This window comes from Dipodomys merriami, unplaced genomic scaffold, assembly GCF_024711535.1.
Source record: "Dipodomys merriami isolate MVZ:Mamm:240054 unplaced genomic scaffold, mDipMer1.0.p SCAF_74, whole genome shotgun sequence".
In the NCBI taxonomy this organism is placed as follows: domain Eukaryota; kingdom Metazoa; phylum Chordata; class Mammalia; order Rodentia; family Heteromyidae; genus Dipodomys; species Dipodomys merriami.
This window is the reverse complement of record NW_027206335.1, coordinates 2,763,428-2,783,825: the sequence shown is the minus strand read 5'-3', so window position 1 is coordinate 2,783,825 and position 20,398 is coordinate 2,763,428.

The following is a 20,398-nucleotide window of genomic DNA, read 5'->3' as shown; positions in this document are numbered from 1 at the left end:
CTGATTATTAGGGTTAGGTTTAGGATTAGGGTTAGGGTTAGGTTTAGGTTTACGGTGAGGGTTAGGGTTAGGCCTAGGTTAGGCTTAGGGTTAGGCTGAGGGTGAGGGTGGGGGTGAGGATTACTTTTAGGGATAGTGTTAAAATTCGGGTTATTTTAAGTGTTTGGTTTGGGTTAAGTTTGTGGTGAGGGTGAGGCTGAGGTTGAGGGTTAAGTTTAGGGTTAGGTTTAGTGTGAGGTTTAGGCTTTGGGTTAGTTTTAGGGTTAGGGTGAGGGTTAGGGTTAGGGTTAATGTATGGGTGAGGGTTAGGGTTAGGTTGAGGGTTAGGGGTAGGGTTAGGCTGAGGGTTAGTTTGGGGTTGAGGAATAGGTATTGGGTTATGGTTAGTGTTTGGTATAGGATTAGGGTTAGGGTGAGTGTTAGGATGAGGGTTAGGGTTAGGGTGAGGGTTAGGGTGAGCATGATGGTAAGAGTTAAGCTGAGGATTAGGCTGAGTGTGAGTGTTCCCCTCAGGGTGAGGGTTACTATTAGTGTGAGGGTTAGGATAAGGGTTATGGTGAGGGTTAGGGTGAGGGTGAGGGTTATATTGAGGATTATGGTTATGTTTATTGTGAGGTTTAGGGTGAGGATGAGGGTTAGGGTTAGGGTGAGGGTTAGGGTTTGAATTAGGGTTAGGGTGAGGGCTAGGGTGAGGGTGAGGGTTAGGGGTAGGGTGAGATTTAGGGTTAGGGTGAGAGTTAGGGTTACTGTTAGGGTTAGTGTTAGAGTTAGGGTTAGGTTAAGCTTGAGGGTAAGTGTTAGGGTGAGTGTTAGGTTTAGGATGAGGGTCATGGTTAGGGTGAGGGTTAGGTTTAGTTTTAGGGTTATTGTTAGGTTTCGGGTTAGGGTTACAGTGAGGGTGAGGGTGAGGGTTATGGTTAGGGTGAGGTTTAGGTTTAGGGTTAGGGTTTGAATTAGGGGTAGGTTGAGTGTGAGGTTTAGGTTTAGAGTTAGGGTTAGGGTGAGGCTGAGGGTGAGGGTGTGGGTTAGGGTAAGGATTAGGTTTAGGGTTAGGCTTAGTTTTATTGTAAGGGTTAGGCGTATGGTTATGGTTAAGGTAAGGGTTAGGGTTAAGGTGAAGGTTAGGGTGAGGGTTAGGTTTAGGTTTAGGGTGAGGGTTAGGTGAGGGTGAGGGTTAGGGTTAGGTTGAAGGTTAGGTTTAGGGTGAGGGTTAGGGTTAGGATTAGGGTTAGGCTGAGGGCTAGGGTGAGGTTTAGGTTTAGTGTGAGGTTTAGTGTTAGGGATAGGCTTAGTGTTAGGTTGAGGGTAAAGATTAGGTTGAGGGTTAGGGATAGGTTTAGGTTTAGGGTGATGTTAAGGGTTAGAGTAAGGGGTAGGGTCAGGGTGAGTGTTAGGGTTAGCATTATCGTTAGGGTGAGGGTTATTGTGAGGGTTAGGGTAAGGTTAGGGTGAGAATTAGGGTTAGGGTGAGGGTTAGGTAGAGTGTGAGGGTAAGGGTAAGTGTGAGGGTTAGGGTGAGTGTAAGGATTATGGTAAGGGTGTGGATTAGGGTGAGGGTTAGGTTTAGGCTTACAGTAAGGGTGAGGGTTAGGGTGAGTGTTAGGTTTGGGGTTAGGGTTAGGCTGACGGTGAGATTGAGGTTTGGAATCAGGGTGAGGGTTAGGTTTAGGGTGAGGGTTAGGATTAGGATTAGGGTTAGGGTGAGGGCTAGGGTGAGGGTGAGGGTTAGGGTTAGGGATAGGGTTAGGGTGAGGGTTAGGGTTAGGCTGAGGATTAGGTTTAGTGTAACGCTTAGTTTTAGTGTTAGTGTTAGTGTTAGGGTGAGCATAAATTTTAGGGTTAGGATTAGGTTTAAGTTGAGGGTGAGGGTTAGGTTAGGGGTGAGGGCTAGGGTTAGGGTGTGGGTGAAGGTGAGGGTTAGGATAAGGGTTAGGGTTAGGGTTATTTTTTTGGTGTAGGGTTAGGTTTATGGTTACGTTGAGGGTGAGGGTGAGGGATAGGGTTAGGGTGATGTTTAGGGTTTGGGTTTGGTTTAGGTTTAGGGTTAGGATGAGATTTATGGTGAGGGGTAGGGTTAAGTTTAGGTTTAGGGTAAGGATTTGTGTGAAAGTTAGGTTTAGGGTGAGGGTTAGGTTGAGGATTAAGGTTTGGATTAGGGTTAGGGTGAGAGTGAGTGTTAGGGTGAGTTTAAGGGTTAGTTTAGGGTTAGGGTTATGGTGAGGGTTAGTGTGAGGGTAAGGGTTAGGTTGAGGGTTAGGCTTAGTGTGAGGTTTAGGGTGAGGTTGAGAGTTAGGGTTAGGGTTAGGGTGAGGTTAAGGTTTAGGTTGAGGTGTAGGGTGAGGGTGAGTGTTAGGGTTAGCATTAGGGTTAGGGTGAGTTTTAGTGTGAGTGTTTTGGTTAGGTTAGGGTGAGGTTTTGGGTTAGTGTGAGGGTTAGGGTGAAAGTAAGGTTTGGGGTGAGTGTTAGGGGTAGGGTGAGGGTTATCGTTAGGTTTAGGGTGAGGGTTAGGTTTAGGTTGGATGTTAGGGTTAGGGTGAGGGTTAGCGTTAGGGTTAGGGTTAGGGTTAGGTTGGAGGTTAGGGTTAGGTTGTGGGATAGCATTAGGGGTAGGGGTAGGTTGAGGGTGAGGTTGAGGGTTAGGGTTAGGATTAGGTTTAGGGTGAGGCTGAGGGTGAGGGTGAGGGTGAGGGTTAGAGTTAGGGCGAGGGTTAGGCTAACTTAGGGTGAGGGTTAGGTTTAGGGTGATGTTTAGGTGGAGGGTGAGAGTTAGGTTGAGGTTGAGGGAGAGGGTTCGGTTGAGGATTTGGGTTAGGGTTAGGTTGAGGGTGAGGGTGAGTGAGAGGGTTAGATATATGGTTAGGATTAGGTTTAGGGTGATGCGCACTGTGAGGGTTAGGGTTGGGTTATTATTAGGCTTAGGTTTAAGCTGAGGGTGAGTGTGAGTGTGACCGTTAGTGTTATGTTGAGTGTGAGCATTAGGGTTAGGGTTAGGGTGAGGGTGAGGTTGAGGGTTAGGGTGTGGGTTAGGGTGTGGGTTAGGTTGAGGGTTAGATGAGTATGAGGGTTAGGGTTAGGATGAGGGTTAGGGTTCGGGTTCGGGTGAGGTTTAGCATTAGGGTGAGGGTTAGGGTTATGCTGCGGATTAGGGTGAGGATTAGTGTTAGGGTGATGTTTAGGGTGAGGTTAAGGTTTAGGTTGAGGGTGAGGGTGAGGGTTGGTTTGAGAGTTTGCGTTAGGGTTAGAGTGAGGTTGAGGGTGAGGCTGAGGCTTAGGGTTAGGGTTAGGGTGAGGGTGACTGTGAGAGTTAGGTTTAGGGTTAGGCTTAGTCTGAGGGTTAGGCTGAGGGTGAGGGTGAGGGTTAGGGTTAGGGTCAGGGTTAGGGTTAATGATAGCGTGATTTTTAGGGTGAGGGTTAGTGTGAGAGTTAGTGTTAGGTTTAGGATTAGTGTTACAGTGAGTGTAAGGCTTTGTTTGAGGGTTAGGGTTAGGGATCGGGTGAGGGTTAGGGTGAGGGTTAGGGTGAGGTGAGGTGAGGGTGATTGTGAGGTTTTTGGTTAGGGTGAGAGATAGGTTTAGGGTGAGGGATAGGGTTAGTGTTAGGGTGAGCGTGAGCATGAGGGTGACAGTGAGGCTTAGGGTGAGGGTGAGGGTGAGGGTTAGGGTTAGGGTTAGGGTGAGGGATAGGGTGAAGTTTAGGGTTAGGGTTACGGTTAGGGTTAGGGTGAGGGTGAGGGTTAGGATTAGGGTGAGGGTTATTGTTAGGGTTAGGGTTAAGGTTACGGTTAATGTGAGGTTGCGGGTGAGGTGAGGTTTAGCGTGAGGGTTAGCGTTAGGGTGAGGGTTAGGTTGAGGGTAAGTGTTGGGGTGAGGGTTAGGGTTAGGGTGAGGGTTAGGGTTTGGGTTAGGGTGAGGGATAGATGAGGGTGTCGGTTAGGGTTACGTTGAGGTTTGGGCTTAGGGTGAGTGTTATGGTTAGGATTAGGGTTAGGTTGAGGGCTAGGATGAGGGTGAGGTTTTGGGTGAGGGTTAGGGTTAGGGTGAGGGTTAGGGTTAGGGTGAGGGTTAGGGTTAGTGTGAGGGTTAGGGTGAGGGTAAAGTTAAAGGTTAGGGTGACGGTGAGGGTTAGGGTTAGGTTTAGGGTAAGGGTTAGGGTGAGGGTGAGTGTGTGGGTTAGGGTAAGGTTTAGGGGTAGGGTGAATTTTATGGTGTCGGTGAGGGTTAGGGTCAGGTTGAAGGTGAGGGTTAGGTATAGGGTTAAGCTCAGGATTTCGGTGAGGTTTAGGGTTAGGAGTACTGTTAGGTTTAGTGTTAGTCTGAGGGTGAGGGTGAGGGTGAGTGTTAGAGTGACGGTGAGGGATCGGGAGAGTGTGAGGGTTAGGGTTTGGGTGCGGGTTAGGGTTGGGTGACTGTGAGAGTGAAGGTGAGGGTGAGGGTTATGGTTGAGTTTAGTGTTAGAGTGAGGGTTAGTGTGAGTGGTAGGGTTACGGTTACGGTTAGGGTGAGGTTTAGGGTTAGTGTGAGGGTTAGGGTTAGGGTGAAGTGTAGGGTTACTGTGAGGGTTCATGTTAGGTTTAGGCTTAGTGTTAGGGTGAGAGTAAGGGTTAGGTTGAGGGTTAGGTTTAGGGTGAGGTTTAGGGTTAGTATGAGTGTTACGGCTAGGGTGAGGGTTAGGGTGAGGGTTAGGATTAGGATTAGGGTTAAATTGAGGGTGAGTGTGAGTGTGTGGGTTAGGGATAGGGTTAAGCTGAGGGTGACTGTGAGCGTGATGGTTAGGGTTAGGGTGAGGGTTACGTTTAGGGTGAGGCTTAGCGTTAGGGTTAGGGTGAAGGTTAGATTTAGGTTGGAGGATAGGGTTAGGGTGAGGGTTAGCGTTAGGGATAGGGTTAGTTTGAGGGTGAGGGTGAAGGTTAGGGTTGGGATTAGATTTAGGGTGAACCTGAGGGTGAGGGTGAAGGTGAGCGTTAGGTTTAGGGTCAGGGTTAGGCTAAGGTTCAGGGTGAGGGTTAGGTTTACCGAGATGTTTAGGTTGAGGTTTAGGGTGATGATGAGGGTTCGGGTTAGGTTGAGGGTTTGGGATAGGATTAGCGTGAGGCTCAGGGTGAGGGTGAGTGAGAGGGTTAAGTTTAGGTTTAGGATTAGGTTTAGGGTAAGGGTGAGTGTGAGGGTTAGGGTTAGGGTTATTGTTAGTCTTAGGTTTATGCTGAGGGTGAGGGAGATTGTGAGGGTTATGGTTAAGTTGAGTGTGTTCATTAGGGTTAGGTTTAGGGTGAGGGGTAGGGTCTGGGTTAGGGTTAGGGTTAGGGTGGTGGTTAGAGTTAGGGATAGGGTTAGGGTTAGAGTTATGGTTAAAGTGAGGGTTAGTGTGAGGGTGACCAATAGGGTTAGCGTTATGGTAAGGGATAGGGTGAGGGTGAGGGTGAGGGTTATGATGACGGTTAGTGATAGGGTTGGGCTAGGGGTTAGGGTTCGGGATAGGATAGGGTGAAGGTTAGGATGAGAGCGAGGTTTAGGGTCATCTTGAGTGTTAGAGTGATGGTTAGAATGAGGATTAGGGTTACGGTTATGCTTAGGGTGAAGTTGAGGGTTAGAGTTTGGGTGAAGGTGAGCGTTAGTGTTATGTTTAGGGTTAACCTTAGGTTGAGGGTGAGGGTTAGGATTAGGGTTAGGGTTAGGATTAGGGTTAGGGTTATTGTTAGGGTTAGGGTGACGGTTAGGGTTAGGGTAAGGGTTAGGGTTAGGGTGAGGTTAAGGATTAGGGTGAGGGTGATGATTAGTGTTAGGTTTAGGGTGAGGGTGAGGGTCAGGGTTAGGATTAGGTTTAGGATGAGTGCTAGGTTGAGGGTTAGGGTTAGGTTTAGGGTGAGATTAAGGGTTAGTGTGATTGTGACGGTTAGGCTTAGGGTGAGGGTAACGGTTAGGGTGAGGGTTAGGGTGAGGCTGAGGATTAGGGTAAGGTTTAGAGTTATGGTGAGGGTTAGGTTGAGGGTTAGGTTTTGGTTGATGGTTAGGGTTAGGCTGAGATTTATGGGGTGGGTTAGGGTTAGGGTTAGGGTTAGTGTTAGGGTGAGTGTTAGTGTGACGGTAAGTGTTAGTGTGAGTGTTAGGGTTAGGGTGAGGGTGAGGGTTAGGGTTAGGATTAGGGTGAGGTTAAGGGTTATTGTGAGTATTAGGGTTAGGTTGAGGGTTAGAGTGAGGGTGAGGATTAGGGTTAAGTTTAGGCTGAGGGTGAGGGTGAGGGTTAGGCTTAGGGTTTGGGTTAGTGTTAGGATGAGGGTTAGGGTGAGGAGTATGGTTAGGGTTAGGATGAGGGTGAGGGTTAGGTTTATCTTTAGGGTTAGGTTTAGGGTTAGGTTGAGGGTGAGGTTGAGGTGAGTGTTAGGATTTGTTTGAGGGTTAGGGTTAGAGTTAGGGTTAGGGTGAGGGTTAGGTTTAGAGTTAGGGATAGGATGAGGTTTATGGTAAGGGTTAGGGTTAGGTTTAAGGTGAGGGTTAGGGTTAGTGTGAGGGTTAGCTTAAGGATTAGGTTTACAGTTAGGGTGAGGTTAAGGTTTAGGGTGAGAGTTTGGGTGAGGGTAAAGGTTAGGTTTAGGGTTAGGTTTAGGGTGACGGTTAGGGTGAGGGCTAGGGTGAGGGTTAGGGTTAGGGATTGGGTGAGGGTTAGGTTGAGGGTAAGAGTTCAGGTGAAGATTAGGGTGAGGTTGAGGTTTAGGTTTAGGGTGAGGGGTAGGGTGAGTTGTAGCATTAGTGTTAGGGTTAGGGTAAGGTTTAGGCTGAGGTTTTGGTTAGTGTTATGGTTAGGTTTAGGGTGAGGTTTAGGTTGAGGGTGAGGGTTTGGATTAGGGTAAGTCATAGAGTTAGTTTGAGGGTTGGAGGTAGGTTGAGGGTTATGGTGAGGGCTAGGGTGAGGGTGAGGTTTAGGGTTAGGTTTAGTGATAAGGATATCATTAGGGTTAGGTTTAGGTTTAGGGTTAGGGTAAGGGTTAAGGGGAGGGTTAAGGTGAGGTTTAGGGTTAGGGGTAGGGAGAAATTTAGGTTTAGTTTTAGGGAGTGATGTAGGTTTAATGTGAGGGGTAGGGTTAGGTTTAGGGTTAGAGTTAAGGTGAGGGCAAGTGTTCGGGTGAGGGTTAGGGTGATGGTAAGGTTTAGGGTGAACATTAGGTTTAGGTTCAGGGTTAGGTTTAGCTTTAGGTTTAGGGTGAGTGTTAGGGTTAGTGTGAGGGTTAGGGTGAGGTTGAGGGTTAGGGTTAGGCTTAGGCTGAAGGTGAGGGTGAGGTTTAGGGTTAGGGTTAGGGTTAGGATTACGTTGAGTGATAGGGTGAGGGTTAGGGTTAATATTAGTGTTAGGGTGAGGGTGAGGGTTAGGTTTAGGATTAGGGTGAGGTTCAGGGTTATTGTGAGTGTTAGGATTAGTTTGAGAGTTAGGGTGAGGGTGAGGGTTAGGATTAGGCTTAGGCTGAAGGTGAAGGTTTAGGGTTAGGGTTTGGGTTAGGGTTAGGATGATGGTTAGCGTGAGGAGTATGGTTAGGGTTAGAGTGAGGGTGAGGGTTAGGTTTAGCTTTAGGGTTAGGGTTAGTGTTAAGCTGAGGGTGAGGGTGAGGGTTAGGGTTAGGGTTAGGATGAGGGTAAGGGTTAGGTTTAGGGTGAGGGTGAGGGTGAGGTTTAGGGTTATGGTTTTTTTTTAGGCTGAGGGTGATGGTGAGGATAAGGGTTAAGGTGAGGGTTAGGTTGAGGTTGAGGGTTAGGGTAAGGGTGAGCTTTAGGGTGAGTGTTAGGATTAGGGTTAGGGTTACGATTAGGTTGAGGGATAGGGTGAGGGTTAGGGTTAATATTAGGGTTAGGGTTAGTGTTAGGGTTAGGTTTAGGTTTAGGGTTAGGGTTAGGGTTAGGGTGAGTGTTAGGTTGTGGGTAAGTGTTAGAGTGAGGGTTAGGATGAGGGTTAAGGTTAGTTTGAGGGTTATAGTTAGGCTTAGGTTAGGGTGAGGGTAAGGATTAGGGTGAGCTTTAGGGTGAGGGTGAGGGTTAGGGTTAGGATGAGGGTTAGGGTTAGTATGAGGGTTAGAGTTAGGGTTAGGGTTAGGGTGAGGCTAAAGCTTAGGGTTAGGTTTAGGTTGACGGTGAGGGTTAGTGTGAGGTTATTGTTAGGTTAAAGGTTTAAGGTGTAAGGTTTATGGTGAGGTCTAATGTGAGTTTGAGGGTTAGGGTGAGGGTGAGGGTGAGGGTGAACGTTTCGGTTAGGTAAGGGTTAATATTAGGGTTAGGGTGAAGATTAGGGTGAGAGTCAGGGATAGGATGAAGTTTAGGGTTAGAGTGATGGTTAGGGTTAGTGTGAGGTTTAGGGTTATGGTTAGGGTTAGGGTGAGGATTAGGGTTCAGGTTTCCATTACGGTTAGGGTTAGGGTTAGGGTGTTTTTGAGGGTTAGCGGTAGGGTTAGGGATAGTGTTAGCGTGAGTGTTAGGGTTAGGGTTAGGATGAGGGTTAGGGTAAGCGGTAGAGTTATTGTTAATGTTAGGATTAGGGTGACGGTTAGGGTGAGGTTAAGGATTAGGGTGAGGGTGATGGTTAGTGTTATGTTTAGGGTGATGGTGAGGGTGAGGGTTAGGGTTAGCGTGAGGGTGAGGCTGAGGGTGAGGGTTAGGGTTAGGGTAATGGTTAGTGTTAGGGTTAGTTTGAGGATTAGGGTGAGGTTTTGGGTTAAGGTGACCGTTAGGTTTTGACTGAGTGTTAAGTTTAGGGTTAGGGTGAGGGTTAGGGTTAGTGGGATGTTTAGGGTGAGGGTGAGGCTGAGGGTGAGAGTTTGGGTTCTCGTGAGGGTTAGGGTTTGGGTGACGGTTAGGGTTAGGCTGAGGGTTAGTGTGAGGTTGAAGGTTAGGGTGAGCATGAGGGGTAGGGTTAGGGTTAGGGTGAGGTTTAGGTTTAGGGTTAGTGTTAGGTGAGGGTTACAGGGAGGGATAGGGTTAGGGTTAGGGTGAGAGTTAGGATTACTGTGTGGGTTAGGGTTATGGTTAGAGTGAGGGTAAGGTTTAGGGTTAGGTTTAGTGTGAGGGTGAGGATTAGGGTTAGGTTTAGGGTTATGGGGAGAGTTAGGGTGAAGGTTAGGGTTAGGTTTAGGGTTAAGTTTAAGGTGAGGGTTTCGGTGAGGGTTAGGGTTAGGGCTAGGGTGAGGGTAAGGTTTAGAGTGAGGGTGAGGGTTAGGGTTAAGGTTAGGGTGTGGGATAGGGTGAGGGTTATGGTTAGGTTTAGGGTGAGGGTAAGTGTTAAGGTGAGGGTTAGGGTGAGGTTGAGTGTTAGGGTTAGGGTTAGGGGTAGGGTGAGGGTTAGAGTTATGGTGAGGGTTAGTGTGAGGGTTTGGGTTAGTTTTAGAGTTAGGTCTAGGGTAATTTTTAGGGTGAGGTTGAGGGTTAGTGTTAGGGTAAGTGTTACGGTAAGGGTAAGGGTTAGGGGTAGGGTAAGGTTTAGGGTGAGGGTTAGGGTGAGTGATAGGGTGAGGGTTAGTTTGAGGATAAGAGTTGTGGTGAGTTTTAGGGTGAGGGTGAGGTTTAGTGTTAGGGTTAAGATGAGGTTTAGTGTGAGGGTGAGGATTAGGGTTAGGGTTAGGGTGAGGTTAGGGTGAGGGTTTTGGTTAGTGTTAGGGTTAGGGTGTGGGTTAGGGTGAGGGTGAGGGTTAGTATTAGGGTAGGGGTTAGGGTTACGGTGAGGGTTAGGGTTTGATCGAGGGTTAGAGTGAGCGCTAGGGTTAAGGTGAGGATTAGCGTTAAGGTTAGGGTGAGAATTGAGGTTAGGGATAGGTTTAGGTTTAGGGTAAAATTTACAGTGAGGGTTAGGCTGAGGGTTAGGCTTAGGGTTAGGGTGAATATTAGGGTTAGGGGGAAGGTGAGGGATAGGTTTAGTGTGAGGTTTAGTGTTAGGTTTAGTTTTAGGGTTAACGTGAGGGTAAGGGTCAGGGTGAGGGTTAGGGTGAGGGTGAGGTTTAGGGTAAGTGTGAGGTTTAGGATGAGGGTTAGGGGTAGGGGTAAGGTTAGGGTTCGGTTGAGGTTTAGTGTGAGGGTTAGGGTTAATGTTAGGGTTAGGGTTAGGGTGAGGTTTAGGGTTAGGATTAGGGTGAGGATTAGAGTGAGGGTGAGTGTTAGCATGAGGGTTATGCTTAGTGTGAGGGTGACGGTTATAGTTAGGGTTAGGAATAGGATGAGGTTTAGGGTTAGGGAAAAGTTTACGGTGAGGGTTAGGGTGAGGGTTATGGTTAGGGTTACGGTGAATGTTAGGGTTAGGGGTAGGTTGAGTGATAGGTTTTTTTGTGAGGTTTAGGGTCAGGATTAGGGTTAGGGTTAAGGTGAGTATAAGGTTTAGGGTGAGGCTTAGGGTGAGGGTGATGGTTAGGGTTAGGATTAGTGTTAGGGTGAATGTTAGGGTTAGGGGGAAGGTGAGGGATAGGTTTAGTGTGAGGTTTAGTGTTAGGTTTAGTTTTAGGGTTAACGTGAGGGTAAGGGACAGGGTGAGGGTTAGGGTGAGGGTGAGGTTTAGGGTAAGTGTGAGGTTTAGGGTGAGGGTTAGGGGTAGGGGTAAGGTTAGGGTTCGGTTGAGGTTTAGTGTGAGGGTTAGGGTTAATGTTAGGGTTAGGGTTAGGGTGAGGTTTAGGGTTAGGAATAGGGTGAGGATTAGAGTGAGGGTGAGTGTTAGCATGAAGGTTATGCTTAGTGTGAGGGTGACGGTTATAGTTAGGGTTAGGGATAGGATGAGGTTTAGGGTTAGGGAAAAGTTTACGGTGAGGGTTAGGGTGAGGGTTATGGTTAGGGTTACGGTGAATGTTAGGGTTAGGGGTAGGTTGAGTGATAGGTTTTTTTGTGAGGTTTAGGGTCAGGATTAGGGTTAGGGTTAAGGTGAGTATAAGGTTTAGGGTGAGGCTTAGGGTGAGGTTGATGGTTAGGGTTAGCATTAGTGTTAGGGTGAGGGTTAGGGTTAGGTTTAGTGTTAGGGATTGGGTTAGGGTGATGGTGAGGGTTAGGGTTAATATTAGGGTTAGTTTGAGGCTTAGCATGAAGTTTAGGTTTAATATTAGGGTTAGGGAAAGGGTGAGGGTTAGGGTTAGGGTTAGTGTGAGGGTTAGAGTTAGAGTTCTGGTTAGATTTAGGGTGAGGTAAGTGTTAAGGTGAGGGTTAGTGTGAGGTTGAGGTTTATGATTAGCATTAGGGTTAGGGTGAGGGTTCGGGTGACTATTAGGGTTAGGGTTGGGGTGAGTGTGAGTGTGAGTGTTAGGGTGAGAGTGAGGGATAGGGTTGGGTTAGGGATAGAGTGAGGGTTAGGGTGAGGGCTAGGCTTAGGGTGAGGGTTAGGGTGTGGGTGAGGTTGAGGGTGAGGTTTTCTCTTACATAATTTTTAGGGTTAGGGTTAGGTTTAGGGTTAGGGTGAGGGTTAATATTAGGGTTAGGGATAGGATGAGTATTAGCTTTAGGGTTCGGTTAGGGGTTGGGTGAGGGTTAGGATTAGTGTGAGGGTTAGGGTAAGGGTTAGGCTTAGGGTTGGGGTGAGGGTAAGTGTTAGGGTGATGTTTAGGGTGAAGGTGAGGATTAGGGTTAGGGTTAGGGTTAAAGTGTGAGTTAGGGTGAGGGTTAGGGTTAGGGTTCGGGTGAATTTTAGGGTTAGCGTGAGTGTTAGGGTGTGGGTGAGTGTGAGGTTAAGGGTTAGGGTTAGGGTTAGAGTTAGGGTGAGGGTTAGGGTTAGGATTATGGTTAGGGTTAGGGTTAGGTTGAGGATGAGGGTGAGGGTGAGGGTTAGTATTTGGGTGAGGGTTAGGTTTAGATTTAGGGATAGGATGAGGTTTAGGGTACTGGGTGGGGTTAGGTTTACGGTGAGGGTTAGGTTTAGTGTGAGGTTTAGGTTAAGGGTTAGGTTTAGAGTTAGAATGGGGTTAAGGGTTAGGGTGAGAGTTAGGGTGAGGGTAAGGGTTAGGTTTAGGGTTAGAGTTGGGGTGAGGTTTAAGGTGAGGCTTATAGGGTTAGGGTTTGGGTTAGGGTGAGGGTGAGTGTTAGGGTCAGTGATAGGGTGAGTGTTAGGTTGAGGGTAAGAGTTAAGGTGAGGGTTAGGGTGAGGGTGAGGATTAGGGTTTGGGTTAGGGTGAGGGGTAGGGTGAGGGGTAGGATTAGGGTTAGGGTTAGGGTGAGGTTTAGGCTGAGGGTTTTGGTTAGTTGTATGGTTAGGTTTAGGGTTAGGGTTAGGTTGAGCGTGAGGGTTTGGGTTAGGGTAAGTGTTAGGGTTAGGTTGAGTGTTGGGGTTAGGTTGAGGGTTATGGTGAGGGTTTGGGTGAGGGTGAGGGTTAGCTTTAGTGTTAGTGATATGGTGATGATTAGGGTTAGGGTTAGGGTTAGGGTTAGGGTAAGGGTTAAGGTGAGGATTAGGGTGAGGGTTAGGGTTAGGGTAGGGAGAATGTTAGGTTTAGTGTTAGGGTGAGCTGTAGGTTTAGTGTGAGGGGTAGGGTTAGGTTTAGCGTTTGAATTAAGCTGAGGGTAAGTGTTAGGGTGAGGGTTAGGGTGAGGGTGAGGGTTAGGGTGAGCATTAGGTTTAGGGTCAGGGTTAGGTTTAGCTTTAGGTTTAGGGTGAGTGTTTGGGTTAGTGTGAGAGTTAGGGTGAGGTTGAGGGTAAGGGTTAAGGTGAGGGTTAGGTTGAGGTTGAGGGTTAGGGTAAGGGTGAGCTTTAAGGTGACGGTTAGGGTTAGAGTTAGGGTTAGGATTAGGTTGAGGGATAGGGTGAGGGTTAGGGTTAATATTAGAGTTAAGGTTAGGGTTAGGGTTAGGGCTAGGTTGAGGTAAGTTTTAGAGTGAGGTTTAGGATGAGGGTTAGGGTTAGTTTGAGAGTTAGAGTTAGTGTTAGGGTTAGGGTGAGGGTAAGGATTAGGGTGAGGTTTAGGGTGAGGGTGAGGTTTAGGGCTAGCATGAGGGTTAGGGTTAGTATGAGGGTTAGAGTTAGGGTTAGGGTTAGGGTGAGGGTAAGGCTTAGGGTTACGTTTAGGGTAACGGTGAAGGTTAGTGTGAGGGTTATTTTTAGGTTTAGGGTAAGGTTTATGGTGAGGTCTAATGTGAGGTTGAGGGTTTGGGTGAGGGTGAGAGTGAGGGTGAACGTTTCGGTTAGGTAACGGTCAAGATTAAGGTTGGGGTGAGGATTAGGGTGAGGGTCAGGGATAGGATGAAGTTTAGGGTTAGTGTGATGGTTAGGGTTAGTGTGAGGTTTAGGGTTAGGGTTAAGGTTAGGGTGAGGTTTAGGGTTTGGGTTTGCATTAGGGTTAGGGTGAGGGTTAGGGTGTTTTTGAGGGTTAGGGGTAGGGTTAGGGTTAGTGTTAGGGTGAGGGTTAGGGTTAGGGTTAGGATGAGGGTTAGTGTAAGGGGTAGGGTTAGGGTTAGGGTGAATGTTAGGATTAGGGTGACGGTTAGGGCAAGGGTAAGGGTTAGGGTTATGGTGAGGGTTAGGTTTAGGGTTAGGGTTAGGGTGAGAGTGAGGGTTAGGTTTAGGGTTAGGATTAGGGTGAGGTTTAGGGTTAGGGTTAGGGTTAGTGTAAGGGATAGATTTAGGGTAAAGGTTAGGGTTAGGTTTAGGATTAGGGTTAGGTTGAGGGTTAAGGTTAGGTTTAGGATGAGGGTTTGGGTTATGTTTAGGGTGAGGTTTAGGTTTAGGGTGTGGTCTACGATGAGGATGAGGGTTAGGATGAGTGTGAGAGTGAGGTTGAGGGTTTTGGTTAGGTAAGGGTTAGGGTTAGGGTTAGGGTGAGGATTAGGGTGAGGGTGAGGTTTAGGTTGAGGGTTATGGTTAGGGTGGGGGTTAGCATGAGGCTGAGGTTTAGTTTGAGGTTTAGGGTGAGTGTGAGCTTGAGGGTTCAGGTGAGGTTCAGGGTTCGGGTGTCAGCTAGGGTTAAGTTTAGGGTGAGGATTAGGGTGACTGTGAGGGTTAGGATTAAGGTTAGGGTGAGGGTTAGGTTTAGGGTGAGGCTTAGGATGAGGTGTAGGTTTAGGGTTAGGGAGAGGGTTAGGGTTAGGGTGAAGGTTAGTGTTAGTTTGAGGGTTAGGGTGAAGGTGAGTTTGAGGTTGATGGTTATGGTGAGGGTGATGGTGATGGTGAGGGTTAGGGTTAGGATTCGGGTTAGGTTTAGGGTGAGAGTTAGGGTTAGGGTTTGGGTTAGGGTGAGGGTGAGGGTGAGGGTGAGGGTTAGTGTTAGGGTTAGGGTGAGGGTTAGTGTGAGTGTTAGTTTTAGGGTTAGGGTAATGGTTAGGTTTAGGTTGAGCGTTAGTTTTAGGTTTAGGGTTAGGGTGAGGGTGATGCTGAGGATTAAGGTTAGGGTTAGTGTGAGGATAAGGGTTAGGGTGAGGATTAGGGTGAGGGTTTAAGTTAGAATAAGGTTTAGGGTGAGGGTTAGGATTAGGGTTAGGGTTATGGTAAGGGTTAGGGTTAGGGTAAGGGTTAGGGTGAGGCTTAGGGTTAGGGTTAGGGTTAGGGTGAGGGTTAGGCTTAGGATTAGGGTTAGGGTAAGGTTTAGGGTTAAGTTTAAGGTTAGGTTAAGTTTAGGGTTAGTGTGAGGGTTAGGGTTAGGGTGGTAATTAGGGAGACGGTGAGGGTTAGGGTGAGGGTGAGGTTGAGCGTGAGGTTTAGTGTGAGGGTGAGGGTGAGTGGCAGGGTGACGTTGAGGGTTAGGTTTAGGGTGAGGATTAGGGTGAGGGTGAGGGTTAGGGTTAAGTTGAGGGTTAGGGTTAGGTTTAGGGTTAGGGTGAAGGTTAGGGTGAGAGTTAGGTTTAGGGTTAGGATGAGGGTTAGGCTTACTGTGAGGGTTACGATTAGGGTTTGGGTTAGTGTGAGGATAAGTTTTAGGGTGAGTGTTAGGTTGAGACTGAGGGTTAGTGTTAGCGTTAGGGTTAGGGTGTGGGTTAGGGGTCTTGTTAGGGCTGGGTGAGGGTTAGGTTGAGCGTAAGGATTAGGGTGAGGGATAGTTTGATGGTGAGGGATAGGGTAATGGTGAGGGTAAGGATTAGGGTTAGGGTGAGAGTAAGGGTTAGGTTAAGTGTAAGGGTTAGGGTCAGGGTTAGGTTAAGGGTGAGCGTTAGGGTTAGCATTGGGGTTAGGGTTAGGATGATTGTTAGGGTTGGGGTTAGGGTGCAGGTTAGGGTTAGGGTTAGAGTGAGGGTAAGGGTCAGGTTTAGGGTTAGGATTAGGTTTAGTGTTAGGTTGAGGCTGAGGGTGAGGGTGAGTGTGAGTGTGAAGTTTAAGGTTAGGGTTAGGTTTAGGGTGAGGGTGATGTTTTTGTTTAGGAAACGTTAAGGTTAGGTTTAGGGTGAGGATTAGGGTGGGGGTGAGGTTTAAGTTGAGGGTTATGTTCAGGGTGAGGGTTAGGGTTAGGGTTAGGGTGAGGGTTAGGGTTAGGGTGATGTTTAGTGTGACGGTGAAGGTGAGAGTGAGGGTTCGGGTGAGGGTTAGGGTTACAGTGAGGGTTAGGGTTAGGGTTACGGTTAGGATTAGGGTGAGGGTAAGGGTTTTATTGACATTTAGTTTGAGGGTTAGTGTTAGGGTTAGGTTTAGGCTTAGGGTGAGGGTTAGGTTGAGGGTTAGGGTTAGGGTTAGGGTGAGGGTTAGGGTGAGGATTAGGGTGAAGTTTAGGGTTAGGGTTAGGGTTTGGCTTAGGGTGAGAAGGGGTAGGGTGAGGGTTAGGGAGAGGGTGAGGGATAGGGTTATTGTGAGGGTAAGGTTTAGGCTGAGGCTTAGGTTGAGAATGAGCCTTTGTTTTAGCACAGGGTTGGGTTAAGCATGAGGGTTAGGGTTAGGCTGAGGGGTAGTTTTTGGGTTAGGGTTAGGGTTAGGGTGAGGTTAAAGTTTAGGGTGTGGGTGAGGGTGAGGGTTAGGGTTAGCCTTAGGGCGAGGGTGAGGGTTTGGGTTAGGGTTAGGGTGAATGTGACTGTGAGGGTTAGGTTTAGGATTAGGGTTAGGGTTACAGTTAGCTGAGGTTGAGGGTATGAGTGAGAGTGAGGGCTAGGTTTAGGGTTAGAGAAAGGGTTAGGGTTAGGTTTAGGGTTAGTATTAGAGTTAGGGTTAGGATTAGGCTGAGGTTGAGAGTGAGGGTGAGGGTGAAGGTGAAGTTTTAGTTTTAGGGTTAGAGTTACGGTTAGGTTGAGCACTAGGATGAGGGTGAGGGTTAGGATTAGCATTAGGGTTAGGGTGAGGCTTAGGGTGAGGTTTGAGTGTTAGGTTTAGTGTTAGGGTGAGGGTGAGGGTTAGGGTTAGTTTGAGGATGAGGGTCTGGGTTAGGATTAGGGTTAGGGTTACATTTAGGGTTAGGGTGATGGTGAGGGTTAGAATTAGGATTAGGGTTAGGGTTAGAGTAAGGTGAGAGTGAGGGTGAGGGTTAGGGTTTTGGTTAGAATTATAGTGAGGGTGAGCAGGAGGGTTAGAGTTAAGACTAGGATTATAATTATGGTTAAGGATAGGGTGAGGGTGAGGGTGAGGCTTAGGGTTAGGATTAGGTTTAGTTTTAGTGTGAGGATCAGGGTGAGGGGGAGGGTTAGGGTGAGGGTGAGAAGGAGGGTGAGGGTTAGGGTGAGCTTTCGGTTAGGCTTAGGGTGAGGGTTAGGGTTAGGGTTAGGTTATGGCTGAGGTTTAGGTATAGGGCAAGTGTTAGGGTTACGGTGAGGGTGAGGGTTAGGGTGATGGTGAGGGTTAGGGTTAGGGTTAGGGTGAGGTTTAGGGTTAGAGTTAGGGTTAGTGTAAAGTTAAGAGTTAGAGTGAAGGGTAGGATTAGGTTTAGGTTTAGGGTTAGGATTAGGGTGAGGGTGAGGGTTATGGTTAGGGTTAGGGTTAGGGTGAGGGTTAGGATTAGGGTAAGTCTTAGGGTTGGGGTTAGCATAAGGGTGAGTGTTAGGGTGATGGTTAGGGTTAGGTTTAGGGTGAAGGTGAGGGTTAGGGTTAGGGTTAGGATTAGGGTGAGGGTGAGGGTGAGGGTTAGGGTTAGGATTAGTTTTAGGGTTAGGTTTAGGATGAGGGATAGGATGAGGCTTAGAGTTAGGGTTAGTGTGAGGGTTAAGGTTACGGTTAGGGTTAGGGTAAGGTTTAGGGTGAGGGTTAGATTGAGTTTGAGGGTTAGGGTTAAGGTGAGGTTTAGGGTGAGTTTTAGGATTAATGTAAGGGTTAGGGTTAGGGTGAGGGTAAGGGTTATAGTGAGAGTTATTGTGAGGGTGAGCATTAGGGTTAGGGTTAGGGTAAGGGTTAGGGTGAGCGTTAGGGTGAGGGTTTGGGTTCGGGTTAACATTAGGGTTAGATTGAGGGTGAGGGTTAGGGTGTAGGTTAGGGTTAGGGTTAGGGATAGGGTGAGGATTAGTGTTAGTGTGAGGGTGAGGTTCTGGGTTAGGGTTAGGTTTATGGTTAGATTTAGGATGAGGGTGATGTTGAGGGTTAGATTTAGGATTAGCATTAGGGTTATGGTTAGGGTTAGGGTGAGTGTGAGGGTGAGGCTTAGGGTTATGGTTAGGGTGAGGTTTAGGTTTAGGGTGAAGGCTATGGTGAGTGTGAGGGTTAGAGTGAGTGTGACTGTGAGGGTGATGGTTTTGGTTAGGTAAGCGTTAGGGTTAGGGTTAGGGTGAGGATTAGGTTGAGAGTGAGGTTTAGGTTGAGTGTTAGGGTTAGGGTGAGGGTTAGGGTGAGGCTAAGGGTAAAGGTGATTATTCGGGTTCGTGTGAGGGTGAGGGTTTGGGTGAGGTTGAGGGTTCTTGTGTGGGTTAGGGTTAGGTTTAGGGTGAGGGATAGGGTGACATTGAGGGTTAGGGAGAGGGTGAGGTTTAGGATTAGGGTTAGGGTGAGGGTTAGGTTTAGGGTTCGGGTTAGGGTGAGGGGTAGGGTTATGTTTAGGGAGAAGTTTAGGGTTACGGTGAGGGTTTGGGTTAGTTTGAGGGTTAGGGTGAAGGTGAGTTTGAGGTTGAGGGTTAGGTTGAAGGTGATGGTGACAGTGAGGGTTAGGTTTAGGATTCGGGTTAAGGTTAGTGTGAGGGTTAGGTTTATGGTTAGGGTTAGTGTGAGGGTGAGGGTGAGGCTTAGTGTTTGGGTTAAGGTTAGGTTTATGTTTAGGGTGAGGGCTACGGTGAGGGTGAGGGTTAGGGTGAGTGTGAAGGTGAGGTTGAGGGTTAGGGTTAGGGTGATTCTTAGGGTTAGGTTTAGGGTGAGGCTTATGGTTAGGGTGATGTTTAGGGTGAGGGTGAATGTGAGAGTGAGGCGCGTGAGGGTTAGGGTTAGGGTGAAGGTTAAGGTTAGGGTTAGCATTAGGGTTAGGGTGAGACTTAGGGTGAGGGTTTAGTGTTAGGGTTAGGGTGAGGGTGAGGGTGAGGGTTAGGGTGAGGGTGTGGGTGAGGTTTTTGGTTAGGGTGGGGGTTAGAGTTACAGTGAGGATGAGGGTGAGGTTGAAGGTTAGGATTAGGGTTAGGGTTAGCGATAGGATGAGGGTGAGGTTGAGGGTTAGTGTGTATTTGAGGGTTAGGGATACCGTTAGGGTTAGTGTTAGGGTGAGGGTTAGGGTTAGGGTTAGGGTTAGGATGAGGGTTAGGGTAAGGGGTAGGGTTAGGTTTAGGCTGAATGTTAGGATTAGGGTTAGGGTTATGGTAAGGGTAAGGGTTAGGGTTAGGGTGAGGTTAAGGATTAGAGTGAGTGTGAGGGTTAGTGTTAGTGTTAGGGTTAGGGTGGGATTTAGGGTTATGGTTAGGTTTAGGGTGAGGGTTAGGGTGACAGTGAGCGTTAGGGTGAGGGTGATGGTTAGGATAAGGGTTTGGGTGAGGTTTAGGGTTAGGGTGAGAATTAGGGTGAGGGGTAGGGTTAAGGTTAGGGAGAAGGTTAGGGTTTCTGTGAGGGTTAGGGGTAGGGTTAGAGTTAGGTTTAGTATGAGGATAAAGGTTAGGGTTAGCGTTAGGGTAAGGGTTAGGTTTAGGGTGAGGGTCAGGGTTAGGGTTTGGGTGAGGGTGAGTTTTAGGGTGAGCGGTAGGTTTAGAGTTAGGGTAAGGTTTAGGGTTAGGGTGAGGGTTACGTTTAGGGTTAGGGTGAGGGTTTGGCTGAGGGTTAGGTTTAGTGTGAGGATAAGGGTTAGGGTGAGGATTAGGGTTAGGGTTAGAGTTAGGGTAAGTGTTAGGTTTAGGCTTAGGGTTAGGGTTAAGGTTAGGGTGAGTGTGAGGTTTAGGGATATGGTTAGGGTGAGGGTTAGGGTTAGGGTTATGGTAAGGGTTTTGTTTAGGGTGAGGGTTAGGGTTAGGTTGATTTTTAGGGTGTCAGTGAGGGTTAGGGTGAGAGTGAGGTTCAGCGTGAGGGTTATGGTTAGGGTGAGGGTGAGTGTTAGGGTGACGGTTAGGGTTAGTTTTAGGGTGAGGGTAAGGTTTAGGGTTAGGATTAGGGTTAGTGTAAGGGTTAGGCTGAGTGAGAGGGTGAGGTTGAGGGTGAGGGTGAGGGTTAGGGTGAGTGTTAGGGTTAGACTGAGGGTTAGGGTAAGGGTGAGTTTGAGGGTCAGGGTGAGGTTGAGGGTGAGGTTGAGGGTGAGAGTTAGGATTAGGGTTCCAGTTAGGGTGAGGGTGAGGGTGAGGGTGAGGTTTAGGGTTAGGGTTAGGGTTAGTGTTATTGTCAGGGTTATGGTTAGGGTTAGGATTAGGGTGAGAATGAGGGTAAGGGTTAGCATGAGGATTAGAGTTAGGGTTATGGTTAGGGTGAGGGTGAGGGTGAGGGTTAGGTTTAGGGTTAGGGTTAGGGTTAGGATGAGGGTTAGGCTGAGGGTTAGAGTTAGTGTTAGTGTGAGGCTTAGGGTTAGGGTTACGGTTAGGGTGAGGGCAAAGGTTAGGGTGAGGGTTAGGTTGAGTTTGAGGGTTGATGTTAGGGTGAGGTTTAGGGTGAGTTTTAGTGTTAATGTTAGGCTCTGGGTTAGGGTGAGGGTAAGGGTTATAGTGAGAGTTATTTTGAGGGTGAGGGTTAGGGTTAGGGTGAGGGTTAGGGTAAGGGTTTGGGTTCGGGTTAGCATTAGGGTTAGGTTGAGGGTGAGGGTTAGGGTGAGGCTTAGGGTTATGGTGAGGGATAGGGTTAGTTTAAGGGTTAGGGTGAGTGTTTGGGTGAGGGTTTGGTTTAGGTTTAGGGTGTGGGTGAGGGTTAGGATGAGGGTAACATTTAGGGTGAAGTTTAAGGTGAGGTTGAGTATTAGGGTTAGCAGTAGTCTTAGTGTGATGGTTAGGGTTAGGTGTAGCATTAGGTTAGTGTTAGGATTAGGTTGAGGGTTAGGATTAGGGTTAAGGTGAGGGTGATGTTTATGGTTAGCATTAGGTTTATGGTTAGGGTTAAAGTGAGGGTGAGGGTGATGGTTAAGTTTAGGATTAGGTTTAGTGTTAAGGTGAGGCTGAGGTTGAGGATGAGGTTGATGCT